The sequence below is a fragment of the Theropithecus gelada genome, chromosome X (assembly GCF_003255815.1).
Source record: "Theropithecus gelada isolate Dixy chromosome X, Tgel_1.0, whole genome shotgun sequence".
NCBI classification, from domain to species: domain Eukaryota; kingdom Metazoa; phylum Chordata; class Mammalia; order Primates; family Cercopithecidae; genus Theropithecus; species Theropithecus gelada.
In genome coordinates this window covers 8,777,126-8,802,663 of record NC_037689.1, presented here as the reverse complement: position 1 = coordinate 8,802,663, position 25,538 = coordinate 8,777,126, and the positions used below count along the sequence as shown (strand labels likewise).

The 25,538-nt window shown below is 39.2% G+C and overlaps 1 protein-coding gene and 1 pseudogene across 1 annotated transcript in view; one reads left to right on the top strand and one right to left on the bottom strand.

Moving 5' to 3' along the window:
• Positions 1-25,538, bottom strand: part of SHROOM4 (shroom family member 4) — a 224,497-nt gene that overhangs the window by 54,956 nt on the left and 144,003 nt on the right. The window lies entirely within an intron of this gene.
• Positions 3,902-4,002, top strand: LOC112616678 (annotated as a pseudogene).

The window sequence follows — 25,538 nt, the reverse complement described above, 5'->3', positions numbered from 1 at the left end:
TAGCAGAGCTGAGTTCCAGATAACATGATCAAGTATGACCTCCTATGCTCAGGGGACGGTAAAGATGACTGCTTCTTTTCCAAGTACTCAGGAGATGTGAACTTGGCATGGGGGCACAGGAAGGTGGGCACATGCAGCAGAAAAGCCAGAAGCTGGCTCCCAGGAGAGGCCTTATAAAGGCTCTTGTGAGCGGTGAGGGGTGGAGGTGGACCAATTCTGAAAGGAGTCAGTCTCCAGCTGCCCTAGTCAGCTGTCATCCCATATCTTCCGATAGCACCATCTGTCTTTGAGCCTGGCTCCCAGCAGACCCCTGAAGAGATACTTGGGAGAAGATGAGCAGAAAGAGAACCATGGCTCTGCTCTAACGTTAGGGGAAAAAGGAAAATGTGACCCCTGTTGCTTGTGGTTGTGCTCAACCTGAGGCCTGGACCATAACAGAGTGTGGGTACTTTCCTCTTTTTCAAGTATTTGTATAAATAGAAGCACAAAATAACGTCCTTGATTAGCTCTGTTTATTTTCTGTGGCTCTTCCAGCCTCCCTCCAAACAGCACATTCCACCTGCCCCACACGAAGAAGCCCAAGCTCATTCTGGCAAGCTCAGCAGGAAGGGAAGCCCACAGACAAGCCGGGGGACAGAACAATGCATGGCTTGTTTATCTGACAGAAGAGGGGAAAAGCTGCCTGGTCGCCATGGAGGGACACAGAGCTCTGAAGGCCCACCCCCACCCACTGTTGGCTGGGGTCCTTACAGCCTGGTAATCAGGAAACCCTTCCTTATTATAGACCCAACCAAGGGGGGAAGTGTGTGTGTGTGTGTGTGTGTGTGTGTGTGTGTGTGTGTGTGTGTGTGTAATTTGAAAGAGAACTTTCAGGACAATGGCTTTCTCATCAGTCTGGGAAAGCTATAATCTGGGTCATCTGAGAGATGAATACTTTCTGGAGAAGGGGCTTTTGGTACCCAGCTCTGCCTCCCCGCCTCCCCTCCTCTCCCCCACTCCTTTGAATAGCCAGTTCAAGTTCTTCCATGTAAATCTGCTGGGTCCCCCTCCACACCCTCCACCTCAGAATCCATCCCTGGCTAAAAAGAAACCCAGGGTAGGGAATAAGAAAAGAAGGGAATGTTCGAGTGGAAATAAAGACTCCTCCCAAATGCTGTGGTGTGTGTCAGGGGTGCTCTTTGTCTTTCTGCATAGGGAGTGATAACTTCATCTGGCTAGGGCATTACATTTGACCCTCTGCTTCCATTTCTCCATTTTCACATTGAAATCTTTAAGACACAGGGCAACACCTCTTTTTCCAAAGAAGGTTGGCAGGAAGTAACCATACAGATGACTCGGGAAAGCTCTGCACATGGCAGCGGGTAGGAAATGCTTAGTACTTTAGAAATGCAGTACTCAGGATTTTCTTTCAGAAAGGGCTGGAGAGAAATTTCTAGTTTTTATATATATAGTGTGATAAAACATACCAATCATAGACTTGTTTAACTGATGGAAGAGGGAAAACGCTGGTTAATCTTGTCAATGATCCTAAAGGCAAAGAGGTGGATAGTGAATATTTCGAAGCTTCTAGAAGCAAGGGAAGCAAGTCCAGAATCTGAATAATGAAAAGAGGTTTTTTCCCTCTCCCTTCTATGTACAAAAGTTAAGGGTGCAACACCAGAGGGCTAAGGGAGACTTCAGAGGAGCACATAGGGAAAATGGCATCAAGTTCACAGTGCACCATCTGACTAAACGGATAGCCTTAAAGTTTTTGCCATGATGCCCAGTTTCCTAAACCAACACCCAAAGCGATAAAGAAGGTGGAGGATGTTTGTCCTCCAGCTCTGGTTTCTATCAGTAACATTTATAGCATCCCTTGGGAAAGAGGCTGCAGGAATAATACCAGTTTTTCTTTCTTCCTCCTTGAAGCCCATTATCTCTTTCAGTCCAAACTCACTGTTCGACCTACCACTTTTCAGAGGTCTGATGGAATCCATAAAGGTTTTCCCCAGAGTCAAGTCTCAAAGGCCTCAGAACTACTTCTGGCCACTCCCCAAGTCATCTCTACTACTAAAGACACGGAGCTCTAGGACAATAGCCAAAAACAGTTAGGACCCCAATAGAAACAAGAACACCCAGTCACTCTGCTTTGATACAACTTGACAACCAGGAGGAGCCAACACCCAGCAGGGCTAGAGCACAGTGAGCAAGGTGGACTGTAGTGGGAGATGATATTGGGGAGGTGCATAGGCCAGATCATGGAGTTTCCAAAGGCTGAAACAGTTTGAATTTTATTCTCAGTGAAATGGGAAATTGTAAGAGGTAGTTAAGCAGAAGACTAGCATGACGTAACTTTTTTAAAGGTTTGACTTGGCTGATGGATTTAGCGGGGTGGGTCAAGAGTAGAAGAGAGAACCATTTAAAGGGACTATTATAGGTAAGAGATAATGGTGGTTTGTTCTAGGAAAGTAGCAGTCTGGACAAGAACAAGAGATTTGATTAGAGGTATTTTGGAGAGGTAGGGCTGACAGTATTTGTTGATGGACTAAATATGGAGAATGAAGAAAAAAGAATGAGCTATGACGCTCGAGTCACCTGGCATCTGTACCTTCTTAGCACAGTATTCCTTCCCGAAACTGAGTCATTAGTGGCTCTCAAAAGAAAATTGGCAGTCTTCACTATTGTTTTGTCCAAGCATTTACAGAGCTCCTCTATCTACATTTAAGGTGTTTGGAGAGGTACTAGGCAACATGCCAAAATGAAAAAGAAATAATCCCTGTGCTCAAGGAATTTAGTGTGGTAGAGAATGGACAAAAAATACCTAGAAGACCATTAAGAAGGATGGAATGTCAGAAGTATCAGAAAGGAAATGCTAACAAAATGAGAGTCAAAAGAAGGAGAGAGCACTGCTGCTTGAATCAAGAACAGCATCACAGAACCTCTGAGCTGATTTTGGAAGAGTCAATACGATCACCACTGAAGATGACTGGGAGAGAGGCCATGCCAGATTTGCATGAACAGAAGTGGGAAGCACAGGAATACCATGAAAGAAGAAAACACAGTTTTTATAGGGCACAGAGGAAGTGAAATTAGAATGATACAAGAGCATGGTGGACCTTAAGAGTCAAGTTAGAGCCTTTACTTCACATAATCCAATAGGCAAGAGAGAGCCCTTGGAAGTTCCAGAGTAGAAGAGCAATATGGTACAAGCGGTATTATAGGAAAGTTATTATGGTAACCTTGTGTAGGATAAATTATGTGGATAGATACTGGAAGCATAGAGAAGTGAGTAGGCTAACGGAATAAACACAATAAAAGGTAAAATCAGAGCAATGGCAGTGGGGATGGAGCAGAAAGGAAGAATGTGACAGAGAATCAATAGGGTTGGACTACTGATTACATAAGCAGAGAGAACAGATGGCTGTGAAGCACGTAGAAGGCTGATATCACTAATCTAAATAGCAAAGTCACAGGCAAGAACAAGCTTCAGGAAACATGAGTTTGATTTCAGATATTAGTTTGTTATGCTAGCAAATTCTGTAGGTAGGTGTGCCCAGCGAGCAGCTTAATGTGTGGACTGCAGTACTAGAAAGAGGTTAGGGCACGGTATGGACATGTGGTCACTATCCAGAAAGGCTGTTGCAGTGGATGTGACTGCCCATGGCTAACGTATGCAAAGGAGACAGGGGATGATAGATCTCTGCAGGTCTACAGTTCAGGGAGAAAAGGAAGAAGGGCTGGTAATAGAGACAAAACAATGAAATGCCATTTTCAATGATATTGGCAATACTTTTTAAAGATAAGTGCTGACAAAGTTGTGGGGAAATAGATATACATTGTTGGGTGGGAATGGAAATAGGTACACACTTGCTAAAGGGAATTTTGGCATATGTTATCAGGAGACTTAAAATGTTCCTACTGTGCTTGCTTTGGCTGACATATACTAAAATTGCAATGATACAGAGATTAGCGTGGTTCCTGCACAAGGATAATGTGCAAATTTGTGAAATGCTCCATATTTTTACTGCAATTAGTGGTAATGGTTTCACAACCTTGTGAATATACTAAAACCCACTGAATTACACACTTGAAGTAGTAAATTTTATGGTATGTGAATTATATTTAAGAAATTTCATATCCTTTGATCCAGTTTTTCCACTCCTAGGATTTTATTCTAAGAAAGCCATTAAAGATGTACACACTGATTTACATACTTTAAGTGTCTTCCACTGCAGGGTTATTCATAATGGTAAAATTTGAAATATCCTAGCTGTCCCACATTTAGCAAGAGTTAGAACATATTGTGTATTTACATGGAGGAATAATAGTTTGTCATTAAAAACCACGTTTTTGAAGACTACTTAATGATCCTGAAAAAGGCTCACAATATAATGGTAAATTTAAAAATTATATACAAACCTGAACATATTACAAGTCCAATTCAAGAAATGTATATGCATATATATCCATATTCTTACACAGACATGCACATATTGAAAGGCTGGATATAAATGTACTAATATTGTACCAGTGGGTATTTACCTTTGTGTGGTGGAATTAAGGGTTATTTTTATTTTTCATACTTTTAAATCATGTCTAGATTTTATACACTACACGTGTATTACCTTTTAAATAAAAAGAGGTTTCTTTTTCTGAGACAGAGTCTTGCTCTGTTGCCAGACTAAAGTGCAGTGGTGTGATCTTGGCTCACTGCAACCCCTGGCTCCCGGGTTCAAGAGATTCCCCTGCCTCAGCCTCCCAAGTAGCCGGGACTACAGGCACGCACCACCACACCCGGCTAATTTTTTTTTTTTTTTTTTTGTATTTTAGTAGACACAGGGTTTCACCATGTTGGCCAGGATGATCTCCATCTCCTGACCTTATGATACGCCCACCTTGATCTCCCAAAGTGCTGGGATTATAGGCGTGAGCCACCGCAACCGGCCATAAAAAGAGGTTTCTAAAGAAAAGTGTCATCATTCTACATGGACATATCATTTATCCAGGCAACTGTCTGATATAGCTGTCTGACATATTCTTAAATTAGGAATCTGCAATTATACTTGTGATTCCACTTAACTATTTCAAAGATATAGATTTTTCCCTCAGAGAAATCAGCCTAGAGTCCACCAACCTAGCAAAATGCTTTTTTTCCACGTAATTTTGCTGCTTGGCAGTGGATTCTTTTGTCTTACTACTTTATAAAAATTCCATCTGACAGCTTTTTACCCTTAATATTAGCACTGGGAGCTATTCTTTGCTGTGAGAGTAGACCAGGGCTGGGAGAATCAGGAGCAAGTTTGAGGAGGCCAGGCAAAGGAAAAGGGAAGTCAAGTCAAGGTCAGTATCAAGGCCATGCTCAGTGTGTTGGATAAAAAAACAAACAAACAAACAAACAAACAAAATACACTACTCAGGGTCTTCCTGGCTTTAGTTCTTTTCCAGTTGCCTGATAGACTTGGTGGGACACAGTTGGCTAGAGAGGGACCAAAAGTACAAGAAAATTTAGTGGTGGTGGTGGAGGTGTGGCAGCAAGTACCATTTGTAAAGCCGTCTAACTGCTAATATTTTTATGCAACATTTACAGTTCATAAAGAACTTTCATATACACCACTCCATTTCATTATCATAACCTTACTAACTCCACTCAGAAAAGAAGAAACTCAGGCTTAGGGAGGTGAAATATATCACATAAGGTTTGAACACAAGTTTTTTGCTTCCAAATTTCTATGTCCCCCCAACCCCCAAATAGTGGTTCTCTAAGTTGTACTATAGACCAGCATCAGCATCACCTGAGAACTTGTAGGAAAGAAAATTCTGGGGACCCATCCTCGACCTTTTGAATCAGAAACTCTCGGGGTGGGGCCCAGCAATCTGAGTTTTGTTTTGTTTTGTTTTTATACTTTATGTTCTGGAATACATGGGCAGAACATGCAGGTTTTTTACATAGGTATACACGTGTCATGGTGGTTTGTTGCACCCATCAACCCATCATCTACATTAAGTATTTCTCCTAATGCTATCCCTCCCCTAGCCCTCCACCCCTGACAGGCCCCAGTGTGTGATATTTCCCTCACTGTGTCCATGTGTTCTCATTGTTCAACTCCCACTTATGAGTGAGAACATGTGGTGTTTGGTTTTCTGTTCCTGTGTTAGTTTGCCTAGAATGATGGTTTCCAGCTTCATCCATGTCCCCGAAAAGGACATGAACTCATCCGTTTTTATGGCTGCATAGTATTCCATGGTGTATATGTGCCACATTTTCTTTATCCAGTCTATCATTGATGGGCACTTGCGTTGGTTCCAAGTCTTTGCTATTGTGAATAGTGCTACGATAAGCATATGTGTACATGTGTCTTTACAGTAGAATGATTTATAATCCTTTGGGTATATACCCAGTAATGGGATTGCTAGGTCAAATGGTATTTCTAGTTCTAGATCCTTGAGGAATCGCCACACTGTCTTCCACAATGGTTGAACTAATTTACATTCCCAACAACAGCATAAAAGTGTTCCTATTTCTCCAAATCCTTTCCAGCATCTGTTGTTTCCTGACTTTTTAATGATTGCCATTCTAACTGGCATGAGATGGTATCTCATTGTGGTTTTGATTTGCATTTCTCTAACGGCCAGTGATGATAAGCTTTTTTTCATGCTTGTTGGCCACATAAATATCTTCTTTTGAGAAGCGTCTGTTCATATTCTTCACCCACTTTTTAATGGGGTTGTTTTTTTTCTTGTAAATTTGTTTAAGTTCCTTGTAGATTCTGGATATTAGCCCTTTGTCAGATGGATAGATTGCAACAATTTTCTCCCATTCTGTAGGTTGCCTGTTCACTATGATGATAGTTTCTTTTGCTGTGCAGAAGCTCTTTAGTTTAATTAGATCCTGTTTGTCAATTTTGGCTTGTGTTTCCATTGCTTTTGGTGTTTTAGTCATGAAGTCTTTGCCCATGGCTATGTCCTGAATGGTATTGCCTAGGTTTTCTTCTAGGGTTTTTATGGTTTTAGGTCTTACATTTAAGTCTTTAATTCATCCTAATTTTTGTATAAGGTGTAAGGAAGGGGTCCAGTTTCAGTTTTCTGCATATGGCTAGCCAGTTTTCCCAACACCATTTATTAAATAGGGAATCCTTTCCCCATTGCTTGTTTTTGTCAGGTTTGTCAAAGATCTGATGGTTGTAGATGTGTGGCATTACTTCTGAGACCTTAGTTCTATTCCATTGGTCTATATATCTGTTTTGGTACCAGTAGCATGCTGTTTTGGTTACTGTAGCCTTGTAGTATAGTTTGAAGTCAGGTAGTGTGATGCCTCCAGCTTTGTTCTTTTGGCTTAGGATTGTCTTGGCTATCTGGGCTCTTTTTTGGTTCCACATGAAATTTAAAGTACTTTTTTCTAATTCTGTGAAGAAAGTCAATGATAACTTGATGGGGAAAGCAATCAATCTAAAAATTGCCTTAGGCTGTATGGCCATTTTCACGATATTGATTCTTCCTATCCATGAGCATGGAATGTTTTTCCATCTGCTTGTGTCCTCTCTTATTTCCTTGAGCGGTGTAGTTCTCCTTGAGGTCCTTCGCATCCCTTGTAAGTTGTATTCCTAGGTATTTTATTCTCTTTGTAGCAATTGTGAATGGGAGTTCACTCATGATTTTGCTCTATTTGTCTATTATTAGTATATAGGAATGCTTGTGATTTTTGCACATTGATTTTGTATCCTGAGATTTTGCTGAAGTTGCTTATCGGCTTACGGAGATTTTGGGCTGAGATGATGGGGTTTCCTAAATATACAATCATTTCATCAGCAAACAGAGACAATTTGACTTCCTCTCTTTCTATTTGAATACCCTTTATTTCTTTCTCTTGCCTGATTGCCCTGGCCAGAACTTCCAATACTATGTCGAATGGGAGTGGTGAGAGAGGCCATCCTTGTCTTGTGCCGGTTTTCAAAGGAAATGTTTCCAGCTTTTGTCCATTCAGTATGATGTTGGCTGTGGGTCTGTCATAAACAGCTCTTATTATTTTGAGATACATTTCATCAATACCTAGTTTATTGAGAGTTTTTAACATGAAGGGGTGTTGAGTTTTATCGAAGCCCTTCTCTGCATCTATTGAGATAGTCATGTGTTTTTTGTCATTGGTTCTGTTTATGTGATGGATTACATTTATTGATTTACGTATGCTGAGTCAGCCTTGCATCCCAGGGATGAAGCCGACTTGATCGTGGTGGATCCTCTAGATGATTCTAATGCATGCTCATAAGTTTGAGAACCATTACTGTACCATACTTTTTAAAACAGATTTTTCAAGTGACTTCTTCTAAATACTGGCTGCTGCTATTTTGGTTCTTGTGGGGTGCTGCTTTCCAAGGTAGGCTGGAAACCTACCTTTAGCTGTCAGTGCTATGTGTATAATAGAGGGCAGCTGCTTAAAAAGTATGTAGGTTCCAGGGACAGGAATGTTCTTCTTTAGGGTGAGGAAGCTCCCGGGACCAAGAGAGCAATTCTTGAATCACAGCTGCCCTTGTCAGGGGGAGATAAGTGCTGGTGAGCAGTTGCCATATATGTACTTCCCTGGTAAGGCCTCTTTTCATTAAGGCTTTTGTATGGTTCCACAATGTTCCACATAAGCCCTTGGGAAATTTCTCTTTCTGAGGTATTTATATTCACAAACCTCGAGTTCATCAAGCTGTTCACTTCATTTTCTATACCTTTATTAAGGTTTAGTTGACAAAATTGTACATATTTATAATACACATTTTTTCATATATGTAAACATTGTGAAATGATTAAATAAAGCTAATTTACATATCCATAGCCTCACATACTTATCATTTTTTGTGGTGAGAACATTTAAGATCTACTCTCTTAGCAATTTAAGTATACAATACATTACTATTAACTACAGTCACTATTCTGTATATTAGATTTCCAGAATGTACTCCTCTTGTTCAACTGAAGCTTTGTATCCTTTGATCAACAGCTCATTTCCTGCCCCACCCCTCTATCCCTGGTGACCACCATTCTACTCTCTGCTTCTATGAGTTTGACGTTTTATTATTATCATTATTATTTTTAATATAATTTCGACTTCTATGTTAGATTCAGGGGGTGCATGTGCAGGTTTGTTACATGGGTATATTGTGTGATTCTGAAGTTTGGGGTATGAATGATCCCATCACCTGGGTACTAACCACAGTACCCAATAGCTTTCCAGTCCTTGTCCCCCTCTGTCCTTCCCTCCCCTATCTAGTAGGCCCCAGTGTCCATTGTTGCCATCTTTATGTCCATGAGTACCCATTGTTCTTACTTATAAGTGGGAGTTAAGCATGTGGTATTTGGCTTTCTGTTCCTGCATTAATTTGCTTAGGATAATGACATCCAGCTATATCTATGTTGCTGCAAAGGACATGATTTTGTTCTTTTTATGGCTGCATAGTATTCCATGGTGTATATATACCACATTTTATTTATCCAGTACACCACTGATGGGCACCTAGGTTGATTCCATGTCTTTGCTATTGTGAATAGTGCTGCAATGAACAAACAAGTGCAGGTGTCTTTTTTGGTAGAACTATTTATTTTCTTTTGTATATATACCAAGTAATGGGATTGCTGGGCCAGAGTTCAGCTTTTTTACATTTCACATATGGGATCATGTGGTATTTGTCTTTCCACGCCTGGTTTATTTCCTTAGCATAATGTCCTCCAGTATCATACACATACATGTTGTACAAATGCAGGATTTCCTTCCTTTTTATGGCTGAATAGTATTTCATTGTATATATGTATGTGTGTGTGTATATATATTTATTTCTCTCTCTCACACACACACACACACATATATATACACATATATATAACATTTTCTTTATTCAGTCATTTGTTGTTGGACACTTAGATTTAGTCCATATCTTGGCTATTGTGAATAATACTGTAATAAACATGGGAGTGCAAATATCTCTTTAACATACTGATTTCATTTGCTTTAGATATATACCCAGAAGTGGGACTGCTGGATTATATTATAGTTCTATTTTTAGCTTTTTGAGAGACCCTCATACTGTTTTCCATAATGGCTATACTAATTTACATTTCTACCAATAGTGTATAAGGGTTCCTTTTTCTTCACACCCTCACCAACAGTTGTCTTTTTGATAATAGACAGTCTAACAGATGTGAGGTGATATGTCATTGTGGTTTTGATTTGCATTTCACTGATGATTAGTGATGTTGAACATTTTTTAAATATACTTGTTGACCATTTATATATCTTCTTTTGAGCAATGTCTCTACAGATCTTTGGAACATTTTTCAATCAAGTTATTTGTTTTCTTACTATTGACTTGTTTGATTTCCTTATATGTTTTGGATATTCCTTATCAAATATGATTTGCAAATATTTACTCCAATCCTGTAGGTTTGTTGTCTCTTTGCTCTGTGGATTGTTTCCTTGGCTGTACAGAAGCTTTTTAATTTGATGCAATCCAACCTATTTTTGCTTTTGTTGCCTGTGCTTTTAGGGCCATAGCCAAAAAATCTTTGCCAAAGCCAAATGTCAAAAAGCTTTTCCATATGTTTTCTTGTAGTAGTTTTAGAGTATAAGGTCTTATGTTTAAGTCTTTAATCAATTTTGAATTGGTTTTTATATATGGTATAGGATAAGAGTCCAATTTCATTCTACATGTGAATATCCAGTTTTCACAACACCATTTATTGAAGAGACTGTGCTTTCCTCATTATGCATTCTTGACACTTTTGTTAAAGATCAGTTGGCTGTAAATGTGTGGATTTATTTTTGGGCTCTCTCTTCTGTTCCATTGAACTGTATTTCCGTTTTTATGCCAGTACCATACTGCTTTGATTACTATAGTTTTATAGTATATTTGGGATCAGGTAGTATGATGCCTCCAGCTTTTTTTTTTCCTCAAGATCTCATTAGCTGTTTGAGGTCTTTTGTGGTTCCTTACAAATTTTAGAATTTTTTATTCCTGTGAAAAAATGTAGTTGGAATTTTGATAGAGATTGCATTCAATCTGTAGATTGTTTTCGGCAGTATGGACATTTTAATGATAGTAATTCTTCTAACCCATGAGCATGGAATATCTTATTTTTATTTATGTCTTATTTATTGTGTCCTCTTTAATTTATTTCATCAATATTTTACAGTTTTTAGTATACAGATTTTTATCTCATTGATTACATTTATTCCTAAGTATTTTAGATTTATTTTGATGCTATTGTAAATGGGATAGTTTTTAAAATTTCTTTCTAAGTTTATTGTTGGTGTATAGAAATGTTATTGATTTTTACAGGGTAATTTTGTATCCTGCAACTTTACCGAATTCTTTTATTATTTCTAAGAGCCTTTTGGTGAAGTTCTAGGGTTTTCTGTATAAGATCATGTCACCTACAAATAAAGACAGTTTAACTTCTTCCTTTTCAATTGATATGGCTTTTATTTCTTTTTCTTGCCTAATTGCTCTGGTAGGACTTTCAGTACTATGTTGAGTAGAAGTGGGGAAAATGGGCACCCTTGTCTTTTTCCTATTTTTAAGGAAAAGCTTTCAGCGTTCCACCATGGAATATAATGTTAGCTGTGGGCTTCTCATATATAGCTTTATTGTGTTGAGGCACATTCCTTCTACACCTAATTTTTGAACAGTTTTTTTTTTTTTATCATGAAAGCATGTTGCACTTTGTGAAATTCTTTTTTTGTATCTATTGAGATGATCATATGACTTTTATCCTTCTGCTAATGTGGTATATCACATTTATTGATTTGTGTATGTTGAACTATCTTTGCAGTAAGGAAATGAGGAAATTCAGTGGGGAGTGGGTTGGGAAGGTGGGGGTAGGTGAATCTATGTTCCTCAGAAGGAAAATAATATAGCATTATGGTATGTTTACAATGTTCTCCTGAAGTGTAGAGGACTCATTTTTCATTGTATATGCCTTCTGCAAGTATTGCTTTGAAAAAAAAAAAAGAAACACTTAAAAATTAACTTTTACAAACCAAACTAATTCTTTTTTGCTGTGGTTTAAATATATATGTCTTTTCAGCATTCATATTGGGACAAGTTGATGGTATTAAGAGATAAGGCCCTTGGGAGGGGATTAGGCATTGAGGGCTCTGCCCTCAGGGATAGTATTAGTGCCCTTATAAAAGGGTTTGAGGAAGAGTTTGCCTCTTTTGCCCTTCTACTTCTTCTGCTATGTGAGGACACAGCATTTTTCCCCTTTGCTCTCCCTCTATGTGAGGACACAGCAACAAGGCACCACCTTTGAAGCAGAGAATAGCCCTCACTGGATATTAAATCTGCTGGTGCCTTGGTCTTGATTTCCCAGCCTCTAGAACTGTGAGAAACAAATTTCTGTTCTTCACAAATTACCCACTCTAAGGTATTTTGTTGTAGTAGCATAAATAAACTAAGATACCTTCCCACTCTTCTGCTGGTGCTGGTGACAGCCTGAATCATTTACTAAGGTGATAAATCTGGTAGACACTCTGGACTCCCTCCTCTTATTTACCCCTCACATCTGTCTAATCAGGCACCAAGACTTATTGATTCTACCTCCTAGACTAGATAATTCTCAAATCTGCCCCCCACTCTATCCCTAAATCACTTTTAACTATAGCATTCATTTTCTAACTGGTTGACCTGCCTCTTTTCTCCCTGCAAAATGCAAATGAATACATCTTTTCAAATCGCAAATCCGGTCTTGCCACTCTCATGCTTAAAATTCTTCACTGGATTCCTAGTACTTATGGGAAAAGTCCAAATTCATTAGCATGGTAGCCTAGACCTTCCTTGTTCTTAACCACTATTCTAACCTCCCTCCTCTACAGGTACAGGTAGAGGGATAGGAAGGGAACATGATGAACCAGAAATTGATAATAAAAGGGAAAGCCTCCCAGAAATCCTTTGCGACCAGGAAGAGTGCTGAGGGCCAGGAGAGAACTTAGGACAAAGAAAAACCATGAATTAGTCATGGGGGAGATCTGGAGGAGCAGTCTGCAGGATACTGCATCCATGTTGGGGAGCAGAGGAGTCTATAAGGAATGTGAATGCACAGCATTCAGGCAGGAGTGCTTTGACGCTGGGGACATTTCCTGTGGAACACTGAAGGACCATGAAACTTTAGGTATTCTGACATAATACATAATGTCTACTAATAGTCTGCATCCAGGGGGAAATCCAAATTGAGATCTGGTTGTCAAGGAAGGGTATAAATTGACCCAGATGAAAGGTACTTCTAGAGAAGGAATATTGATAGCATATTAAAATCATGGAAATGAAAGGGGAACAATGGTGTCTTGAGGGTAGGATATATGAGGAGGAGAAGTGGTGAACAGTAAGGCCAGAGAGGCAAACTGGGCCAGAACATGGAGAATGGTAAAATCAGATTCACATTTTGGAAAGTTGTGTCCATTGGCATTTTGTAGGGAGAAAAGATGCAGGTGGATCAGATAGGAAATGAGCACTATACTCCAAGTGATGTATACTTCAGGGATAGAGTAGAGGGGCAAGTTTGAGAAATGTCTGGTCTAGAGGTAAAATCAGTTAGTTTTGGTAGCTGAGACAGATGTGAGGGATAGATAAGAGGGAGTATAGAGTGTCTATCAGATTTTTCACTCTAGTTTGTGATTCAGCCTGTCACTAGCATCAGCAGAAGAGTAGGGAGGAGAATTAGTTCAGTTTTAGAAAAACTGCAGATTTTTAAGTATTTTTAAATTATTTAAAGCAATACTTGCAGAAAGCAAACCATTCAAATAGTACAAAGGCATATACAATGAAAAAGGAGTGCCCCATACTCCAAGGGAAACCACTTTTAACAGTTTGTTTATCCCTGAGCAGCAATATGACAGAGTGTGAAGAACATAAGCTCTAGAATAAGACTGTCTGGATTTGAGTCTACCATTTCCAGCTGTATGTCCTTGGGCTGGTTATTTAACCTCTCTACCTCACTTACATTATCTCTAAAATGGGAATTATAATAATGGGACACAGAAAAGGCAAATTAATATACTGCTTGGAACTTTGCCGTTGGTGCTTAACAACATATATTGGAGATAATTCCGTATCCACATACACTTTTCTTAAATAAATTTTAAATAACTGAATAGTATTTTACCAAGTGATTATTTTTATAGTTTATTTAGCCTTTACTCAAGTAATGAACATGAAGCTGTTTTTGCTAATACAAATAATGTTGTGATTAATACCTTTTTACATGTCTTCACACACATACACGATTATATATTTTATAGAAAGTCCTACAAGTGGAACTATGGGTCAAAAAGTACATAAATGTTTAATTATGATAAAATATACTAAGATCCAAAGAGGTTATGCTAATTTACACTTCCAACAATGTATTAGAGCAGTGCTTTACAAACTTTCATATGCCTACAAGTCACCTGGGGATCTAATTAAAAGGCAGATTCTGATTTAGTAGATCTGAGATGGAGCTGAATTTCTAAAAAGTTCTCAGTTGATGCAGATGCTGCTGATCCAAGGACCACACTTTGAGTAGCAAGGTATAAGAGCACACGTATTTCTCCACATGCTTTCCCCCCCCCAAAAAAAATGTATATTAAACGCTCTGATTTTTCCCATTCTGATAGGTGAAAGTTATGTCTCATTGTGTAAATTAATCTATACTGCTTTAATTGTAAGTGTTGAGCGTCTCTCTCTCTTTCTCTCTCTCCTCTCCCTCTTTCCATCTCTCCCTCTCTTTCCCTGAGTTAGGGTCTTGCACTGTTGCCCAGGCTGGAGTGCAAGGGTGTGATCACGGCTCACTGCAACCTTAAACTCTGGCTCAAGTGATGCTCTCGCCTCAGCCTTCTCTGAGTAGCTGGGACTATAGGGCGTGCACCACCATGCCTGGCTAACTTTTAGTCTTTTTGTCAAGACAGGGTCTCACTATGTTTCTCAGGCTTGTCTTGAACTCCTGGCCACAAGCAATCCTCCTGCCTTGGCTACCCCCAAATGTTGGGATTACAGGCATGAGACACTGTGCCAACATAGTATCTTTTCATTTGTTGTTAAAAGCCCACTTTCTTTTTGTCTGAACTGCCTGTTCAGGTTCTTTTTTCCTTTTCGAGTGGTTTGTTGGCATTTTCCCGTTATTCTCAAGAGCTCTTTATATATTGTGTATTAAGGGAGCCAGCCTCTTGCCATATCAGATGCAAAATCTTTTCCCCAGTTTTTTTCTTTGGATTTTATTTCTGTATTTTTCTGGTGCTTTAAATTTTAACTTTTGTGCTGTCAGATTTAACAGTTTTCTCTTTTATGGCTTCCAGGTTTTTTTTTTTTTTTTTTTGGTTGTTTTTTGTTTTTGTTTGAGACAGGGTCTCATTCTATCGCCCAGGCTGCAGTGCAATGGTGCGATCTCCACTCACTGCAACCTCTACCTCCCGGATTCAAGTGATTCTCATGCCTCAGTCTCCTGAGTAGCTGGGATTACAGGCATGCACCACCACACCTGGCTAATTTTTGTATTTTTTGTAGAGAGACGGGGTTTTGCCATGTTGCCTAGGCTGGTCTCAAACTCCTGAGCTCAGGTAATCTGCCCACCTTGGCCTCCCAAAGTGCTGGGAATACAGGCGTGAGCCACCGCACCTGGCCAGCTCCCAGGTTTTGTGTTTTGCTTAGAAAGACTTTTCATATTTAAAGATAAAATCATGTACTAAAAGTTGTATACTAAACAATGTCTTTGAATCATTATGGTTAGACTTCATTAGGGTTTACTGATCAGTCTATTCATGTGCTAGTGCCAAAGTATTTTAATTACTGTAATTTTATAATATGCTTTAACAGGACTAGCCGCTTTGTCTTTTATTTCTCTTTTATTCAGACCTTTCTTGACTAATCTTACATATGTACTTCAGAATCAGTTTGGGCATGTTGGATTGTAGTGTGTCTGGAGCACAACTCTGTGTGTAGAACTCTAACATGCAGTTGAAAATGACCATCTGGAATCTGGGCATGTAGTCTTCCCTAGATATAGAAATCTGGGAGTCATCAGTGGTACCTGAAGCCCCTCGATAAAAGTTCATAGAATAAGAAAATGAGGCTGAGATAGAACTCTAGGTTAGTGGTTCTCAAAATTCAGTTCCCACACCAGCAGCATCAGCATTATCTGAGAACTTCTTGAGCTCCTACTAGATCAGAAACTCTGGAGAGAGGGGAGGAGCAGTATGTTCTTTAATATAAACTCTCCAGGGGAATTTAATGTACATTCAAGTTTGAGAATTACTGTTCTAGGGTATATCTGTGCATAAAAGACAAATTAAGGAAAAAGAGCTCAAGATAACTAGCAGTAGGAAAACAAGGAAAAAGAAGTGTTATGCACTGGGCGTGGTGGCTCATGCCTGTAATCCCAGCACTTTGGGAGGCCAAAGCAGGCGGATCATGAGGTCAAGAGTTCAAGACCAGCCTGGTCAACATAGTGAAAACCCGTCTCTACTAAAAACACAAAAAAATTGGCCAGGTGTGATGGGGTGCACCTGTAATCCCAGCTACTCGGGAGGCTGAGGCAGGAGAATCACGTGAACCTGGGAGGCAGAGGTTGCAGTGAGTGGAGATTGCGCCATTGCACTCCAGCCTGGGTGACAGTGTGAGACTCCATCTCAAAAAAAACAAAAAGTGTTACGATAATAAAAGAATACAAATTTCTAGAAAGAAGTGCTCAACAGTGCCCAAAGCTGCAATGATGAAGCAAAATAATATTTATTAAGCAACTACTATTTCCAAAGGGCTTATGTATATCAGCTCATTTACTCATGTAATAAAGTAAATATCATTATCCCCATTTTATAGATAAGAAAACTATGATTAAGTAACTTACCAAAGGTCATCTAGCTGATATGTGATTTGACACCAGTTCTACCATATAATAATGGCTTAAAAACTTACTGAAAAATTGCTCATTAGAAAAGGAGAAGAAACTATGCTCCTTGATTTTTTTTTCAATCTGGAAGACATTAATTCACCTTGGAACCATACAGAGGAGAGTGGCATAGTAGTGGTAGGAGTAGAAGGCAGACGGCAGTGAGGAAATGGGAGGCGAGAAAATAGAGCCAATGTCTAAGATGTTTGGCTGTGAAGGAAAAGAAATTGGTAGTTGGATGAGGATAAAAGTTAAGGGCAGATTATGTTTTTAGGATGAAGAGACCATCTGCAAATATTTATGTAGAATTTTGATTAATTTAGATTAGAAATTTCATTCTAAGGCTCCAGGACAATCTCTAGTACTGACCTCTCACTTAAATACCACACCAGTTCTACCTATTCCCTACAACTGCCCATTGGCTTTCTATATTTTCTATCACCTCAAACTAAAAACAACAAAAACCAAACAAAAATTGATACCAAGCCTAGCTCTTTCTATTTTTGTTTTGTTTGTTCATTTTAAATTCTTAAAGGTCTGACTGGCTCAAACTTGGTAATCATTATGTATTCCTCCTCTTCTTCGGCCTTTATACTGAATTAGTCACCAAGTGCTGGCTTTGAAATATCTTCCCCTATTAACTTGCCCTGCCTATTCCTACTGTCACTGCTCCCTGTACTACATAAGCAATCGTGTAGTGTGAGCTCCTTACATCCAATCCAACCCACACCAATTTTCCACAAACACCAATCTCATACTTATTCAACTGCTTGCAATCCTGCAATGGTTCCCCATTGCCTACTAAGTAAAGCTTGCTTTTTCTGGGCCTTCTATAGATTGTTCACATTTATCTCTCACTGAGCCCCCATATAAATCTTAAGTTGGATGGACCTCCTTTATGTTTCCCAAAACTACATTTCTTTTCATCCCTTTTTTATGCATTCCTATAAACTATTTAGGAATTAAGTCAAGCTCCCCCTCTTGTTTGCAAACATAGTGTTATGTTTTCTGCCTCTAATCTTCAAAATCACTTGCTGCTGGCATCACTCATTTTGATAATCACGTACTTCCCTGCTCAAGCATTTTGCCTATGTATGTCTTATCTCTCTCAACTAGAGTACAGGGTTAGAGCATACTCCTATGATCACCACCACATTGCTTAACATACATGCTCAGCACTCAAAAATATTTGTTAAATCAATGAAATTGTATCATGGGACCTTGCCATTTGAAGAGATCATTGGTGAATTAATTTTGGAAAATGCCTTTTTAAAAAACTCTCAAATGCCATATTAAGAACAACAATACACATTCACTGAATATGTAGCCAGTATCAGGTATTTTCTCTTCAAGTACCTATTTAATGCTTACCAGATCCCTGTCAGGTGAAAGTTATTACTCTGAATTACCATCAAGACAAGACTATGAGATGTTTAAAGACTTGCCCAGTATTTCCACTACTTCTACAGAGTACGTATAGCCTGCATTCAAAAACCCCAAATCCATTGTTCTATTCTCTACAACACAGACTTTTTTCTTTCATTTTTATTTTTTAAACAGGGCCACATTGTTCTTACTTGAATTAAAAAGATTATTTTTCTGTACTTTTGATACGAAAATTCTAATTAAGAAAATAGGTAAATAATGAGTATATTTTTATCTCGAGTTTAGTGTCTAATTACAGTTTCTGTGACTAATGAGAGAAAGTACCTTTGTGTCCTCAAAGTAAACTTGTACCATAATGCAAAGGGAGATGAGATGCAGCTGGGTGCTGTATTAACATTCATAATTATGCATCATATGTTCCAAAAATGAATTGTTGTTTGACAGGAAGGGAAATGACAATAGTAAGAATTATAGCAAAAGCACATAAGGTTAATCAATATATAATCGACTCTCAAATATACACATTTTGGATGTTTTCTTTTATTGGTGTTTATGATTTACTATTTAGAAACACTGTAAATTAATCTACTAGAATATATTTCCCTATTAAAGATGCCTGAATTGAAAACATGCACATATAAAGTGAATACATTTTTAATGACACATAGTAGATATATTACTTAAGGGAGATTTTGCTCTACAAACGCAATAACCTACACATAATGAGGTGTTCTCCAGCAATACTTGGTCTAAAACACACACACACCACACCATACACCCCACACACACACAAATACACATACACACACTTTGGGGACAATTTAAACCTATTGGGAGAAAAAGACTAGATTAAAAACTCACTTTTCAGTATCTCCTAATGCATACATTATTAAACATAGCACACCCCAAAGAAACAGGAGGAATGGAGAATACAGATGACAACATTTTTCCACTGACTGAGATCTAGCTTCAAATCAGAAAAGAGGATGCCTTCACCCAACAGATGGCTATTAATGTCTTTTTTTTTTAAATTATTTTTTATTATTATACTTTAAGTTCTAGGGTACATGTGCATAACGTGCAGGTTTGTTACATATGTATACTTGTGCCATGTTGCTGTGCCGCACCCATCAACTCGTCAGCACCCATCAACTCGTCATTTACATCAGGTATAACTCCCAATGCAATCCCTCCCCCCTCCCGCCTCCCCATGATAGGCCCCGGTGTGTGATGTCCCCCTCCCCGAGTCCAAGTGATCTCATTGTTCAGTTCCCACCTATGAGTGAGAACATGCGGTGTTTGGTTTTCTGGCTACTAATGTCTTAACGTAAGGAGCCAAAAATCATCACTTCAGTTGCAAGCAGACCCACACCTAGAACCTTAACCCTCATCCCATCTAAAAGCTAATTAACTCAGTTTATTCTTCTGTGAAGACTGGTGAGCATCTCAGGTCGTGGCAAAGTTAAAGCCTGGGTAACTAAGAAATCCTCAATTATCCTCTCAGACCAATTTACAATTTTTCTCTGGGCTCTACTGGGGCGTCAAGGTTATTACTGAGGATAACACAGGGAGAGGCAAAGGAGAAAGCACGCACAGCTTGATTTTTAAACTCACACAAGGATTTCTGAAGAACTCAGTTAAAATATTTCATTTAAAGCCTCTGAAAATATCACTGAGACAGAGGTAGGTAGGCACATCAGTAGCAACCAGCTGAGGTGCTACAGAGAGCAAACTAGATATGAAGTCAGATAGATCTGGCTGTGAGACAGTGGACATGTCAGTTACTTCATTTCTTCGTACCTCAGTCTCCTTATCTGTAATGTGGGGATATATTTATCCCTACACCTTATAAGAGAGCTGTGCCAATTAAATGACATGATGCATTTGTTAGCTGCCAGCACTGTATTTCGCCCACCATATGTGCTGGGATAGAAGGACAGAACTAACATTTACAGAGTGTCTATTAAACCTGAAAGTAATCATAGTTCTGGCCAAGCCTCTAAGTTAGGTGGGAAGGCACCATGGAAGAACTCTTCATTCTGGATTGAAATCCCTAAGGAGAATTTTGTTTATCTTTTCCTGGTCTTAACATTTTCAGACCAACTGTTGGGCCAAGGACCGATACAGCACTATCACAGTGAGCTGAAGAATTATGATACTACTAACGAATGGAATTATCCAAAACTCAGCCCCATTTATATAGGGAAAACAGATGGGATCTGAAGTCAAACACAGAGACTGAATTTGAGTTCCAGCTCTGACACTTATTAGCTTCGTGGTCTTAGACAACTGATGTGTCCATTTGAGCCTTGGTTTGCTATCACTACTGTATTCCATGATGGCATGAGGTCTCAGGCCAAGCAAGCTACTCAGATCCTGGGATATAACATACAGGCAACACAGAGCTACTTTCCCAGTCTATCTGTGACAAACCAATGGTCATTGCAAGCTTTTACCCTGATGAGTTATGGGGAGAGGAAAAGAAATTATTTTTATGGTGATAATTTACTGTGGCATGAAAGGGGCCTCTAGCAATTCTTCTTGTTCTAGGAAATTCATCATAATAGTGATTCTGAATCACATATAATAGACCAGCCATACTCTCCATCACTTCATGAGCGACCTCTCCTACTCATCCTTAAACTTTTCCTTTACTCAACTCCAAGCCTTTCTCAGGAAATAGGAAGTAGAAAAGAATCATACACAGGTACACATACTGAGAGAGACGAGAGAGAGAGGAGATGGGGAGGCAGGAATATAACAAGAGAAACATTTCTTAATCTCATACAAAATGCATACACCAAAACAAGTTTTTAATTTTTGTTCAAAATATTCCATTCTTTTGGAAGGGCCATGGGTGCTTTAAGAAATATCTTTCTGAAGTGCAAAGAGGGAAAACCTCAGGCAAGTAACCTTCAATGTGTATAAATTTAAATCATGCCTTTTTTTATGACTGAGAGAAGGGCAGGTGATGTTCTACTCTTTCCCCCAAAGGAAAAGAAAACTACCATGTATAACTTCTCAAAGACTATTCAAAGGCATTCATTAACTTTATACTTAACAAAATTGAGGGATATTCTACACCTTCATCACAGAAAAAAGGAAGAATATATTTCTGCATTAGGAGCCAGAGACAATCATTTTTAGCTGAACAAGGGTGCCAGAACAGCCAACCCATGCTTTCCCTTTGATTAGCTGGAAAGCAATCAATGCACTCTTGTTAGATTGGAGCTTTCACTCAAAATAGAAACTGGCCTGATGTCCAAAAAGTCGGCAGTTCAGAGACTAATCCCCAGAAGGGATCTTGATATTTGTGTTAAGACCCAGAGTTGGCATGCTCATCAGAACCCAAGTTTAAGACAGGCTTGAAGAAGTTGTTAATAGACTGGTGAGGCATATTCAACATCTTCAAAATTCACACGTTTATTTCATCAGCTGAAACAAACAGCTTAGGTACTTAAGGTTTGCTTCATTTAGCTGTTTTAATAAAGATATTGGGTTTTAAATAAACATATTTATTTAACTTTAAAATTTATTAAAGATATGGGGAGGTAATACTTATAAATCTTAGGATTGGGGGCAAAAACATTATTTATTGAGACTTCTGCTTCTGGGTAAATGGAGATGAACTTTCTCCCATTCCTTTCACTAATATAACTAGAACCCTTGGACATTATGTATAAAACAAACATAAGACGACTCTCGGCTGACTGCCTCTGATATCATTCATTAGGAGAAAATATTTGCAAAACATATTTCTGACAAAGGACTAGTATCTAGAACATGAAAAGAAATTTTAAAACTTAGGAGTAAAAGAATAATCCAGTTAGAAGGGTCTTAATGTAATGAAAATGATTTATATTATATTAAGAAGGCAAACCAGTGAGGGACCTTGAGTTCCAAGGAATGACACAGTGATAAGGTCCCTGGCTTTTCTTTTTACCTTCTATAGCCCAGATTAGGAGCTGAGAAGCAACAACTTGGAAATACTTGGGGGCACAGATCAAATAAGCCCCAGAAAGAGCCTGCTCTCACTATCCAGAGGACTGGGACAGGGGTAGACACCAAGACATAAAACTTTTAGATAATAACTGCTCTACTCCATCCAAACAGCACAGGAAAACTGTGGCCCCAGCAGCCCTCATGCCAACGAAGGCTGAGTGGGGAACCTAGACTTCCACTCTGACTAGGCTATTAATAAGATGTCGCAAATCTTCTCCTTCAGGTGTTGGTAGGAAAGACCAAATAGAGACAGGACTTTCATCCATGCCAGGTGATAACAAGTCTCCTACTCATGATGTTAATGGAGAACACATGGGGAGCACAGGCATCCACTCCCTGCTTGGCAGTAATAAGGAGCCCCTCCTCCCAGCTGAGGTTGTGTTCAGAGGCAGCCTACTGGAGTGTTAGAACCTCCACCACCGACCAGCAGTAAGCAAGCCACTCCCCTTCTCTGTGGTGTCAGAGGAGGTGCTCCCAGCAAGGGAGGTATCAGTGGAAGCCTAGCAGGAACAAGCAGCCTCCCCTCCTCAGGTATCAATGGAGACCAAGTGGAGAGCCCGGACTTTCTACCTCCACATGGCAGTAATCCCACGTGGCAGTGACCCCCATCGCTTGCCAGAGTGGTGTCAGAGGAAGCCAGCTAAAACAGAAAGTTTAAATATGATTCAGAGTCTCAAAACATAATATCCTAAATGTCCAGATTTCAATAAAAAATCATTCATCATGCTGGAACCAGGAAGATCTCAAACTGAATGAAAGAGAGATAATCATGAGACACCAGAAGATCACAGAAATGTTAGAATATGATAAAGCACCCATCATAAAAATGCTTTAATGAGTAATGACAGACATGCATGAAACAAATGAAAAAACAGAAAGACTTACAAAGAATTAGCAAGTCTTGGCAAAGATGTAGAATATATAAAGAAGAACCAACTGGAAATCTTAGAACTTAAAAATACAACATTCAAAATAAAAAACAAAATGAATACAGGCATACCTTGGAGATATTGCTTTGCTTCCAGACCATTGCAATAAAGCAAATACTGAAATAAAGTGAGTAACATGAATTGTTTTGGTTTCTCAGTGCATATAAAAGTCATGTTTACACTACACTGTAGTTTATTAAGTGTAGAATAGCATTATGTCTAAAAACAATGTACAAACCTTGATGAAAGAATACTTTATTGCTAAAAAATGTTAATGATCATCTGTGCCTTCGGTGAGTCATAATCTTTTTGCTGGCGGAGGGTCTTGCCTTGATGTCGATGGTTACTGGCTTCTCAGGGTGATGGTTGTTGAAGATTGGAGTAGGTGTGGCAATTTCTTAAAATAAGACAACAATAAAGTTTGCTGCATCAATTGACCCTTCCTTTCATGAGAGATTTATCTGCTGCATGCCATGCTGTTTGACAGCATTTACTGACAGTAGGATTTCCCTCTCCTCTCTCCTCTCTTCTCTTTCAGGCAGAATCACTCTCTCACCCAGGCTGGAGTGCAGTGGCATGATCACAGCTTTACTGCTGTCTCTACCTCCCTGGGCTCAAGCAATCCTCCTACCTCAGTCTCTTGAGTAGCTGGGACTTCAGACACATGCCACCACACCCAACTAAAATTCTTTTTGTAGAGTTGGGGTTTCACTATGGTGCCCAGGTGGTCCTGAACTCCTGGGATCAAGCAATCCAAATGCCTTGGCCTCCCAAAGTGCTGGGATTATAGGCGTGAGCCACCGTGCCTGGCCTGACTTCTTTCAAAATTGGAGTCAATCCTCTCAAACTCTGCCACTACTTTATCAACTAAGTTTACAGAATATTCTAAATCCTTTGTTGTCATTTCAACAGTGTTCACAGTATCTTCACCAGGAGTAGATTCCATCTCAAGAAACCATTTTCTTTGCTCACACATAAGAAGCAACTCCTTGTCTGTTAAGGTTTTATGAGATTGCAGCAATTCAGTCACACCTTCAGGTTCCACTTGTAATTCTAGTTCTCTTGTTATTCCTACCACCTTTGCAGTTACTTCTTCCACAGAAGTCTTGAACCCCTCAAAGTCATTTATGAGGGGTAGAATGAACTTCTTCCAAACTCCTGCTAATATGGATATTTTGATCTCCTCCCTTGAATCATGAATATTTTAATGACATCAAAACGGTGAATCCCTTCCAGAAGATTTTCAATTTGCTTTGGCCACATTCATCAGAGGATTAACTATCTACAGCAGCTATAGCCTTACAAAATGCATTTTTCTTTTCGCTTTTTAAAATTATTATTATACTTTAAGTTCTGGGGTACATGTGCAGAATGTGGAGGTTTGTTACATAGGTATACACGAGCCATGGTGGTTTGCTGCATCCATCAACCCGTCATCTACATTAGGTATTTCTCCTAATGCTATCCCTCCCCTAGCCCCCCGCTCTCTGACAGGCCCCCGTGTGTGATGTTCCCCTCCATGAGTCCATATGTTCTCATTGTTCAACTCCCACTTATGAGTGAGAACATGTAGTGTTTTCTTTTCTGTTCTTGTGTTAGTTTTCTGAGAATGATGGTTTCCAGCTTTATCCATGTCCCTGCAAAGGACATGCACTCATCCTTTCTCAAGGCTGCATAGTACTCCATGGTGTATATGTGCCACATTTTCTTTACCCAGTCTATCATTGATAGGCATTTGGGTTGGTTCCAAGTCTTTGCTATTGTGAACAGTGCTGCAATAAACATACGTGTACACGTGTCTTTATAGCAGAATGATTTATAATCCTTTGGGTATATACCCAGTAATCAGATCACTGGGTCAAATGGTATTTCTGGTTCTAGATCCTTAAGGAATTGCCACACTGTCTTCCACAATGGTTGAACTAATTTACACTCCCACCAACAGTGTAAAAGCATTCCTATTTCTCCACATCCTCTCCAGCATCTGTTGTTTCCTGAGTTTTTAATGATTGCCATTCTAACTGGCATGAGATGGTATCCCATTGTGGTTTTGCTTTGCATTTCTCTAATGACCAGTGATGGTGAGCTTTTCTTCATATGTTTTTTGGCCACATAAATGTCTTGAGACATGTCTGTTCATATCCTTTGCCCACTTTCTGATAAATAATAAGACTTGAAAGTCAAAATTACTCCCCAATCTATGGACTGCGGAATGGATGAGTTAGCAGGCATGAAAATAACATGAACCTCCTTGTACATATCCATCAGGGTGCTTGGGTGACCAGGTGCATTGTTAATGAGCAGTACTATTTGAAAGGAATTTTCTGAGCAGTAATTATCAACAAT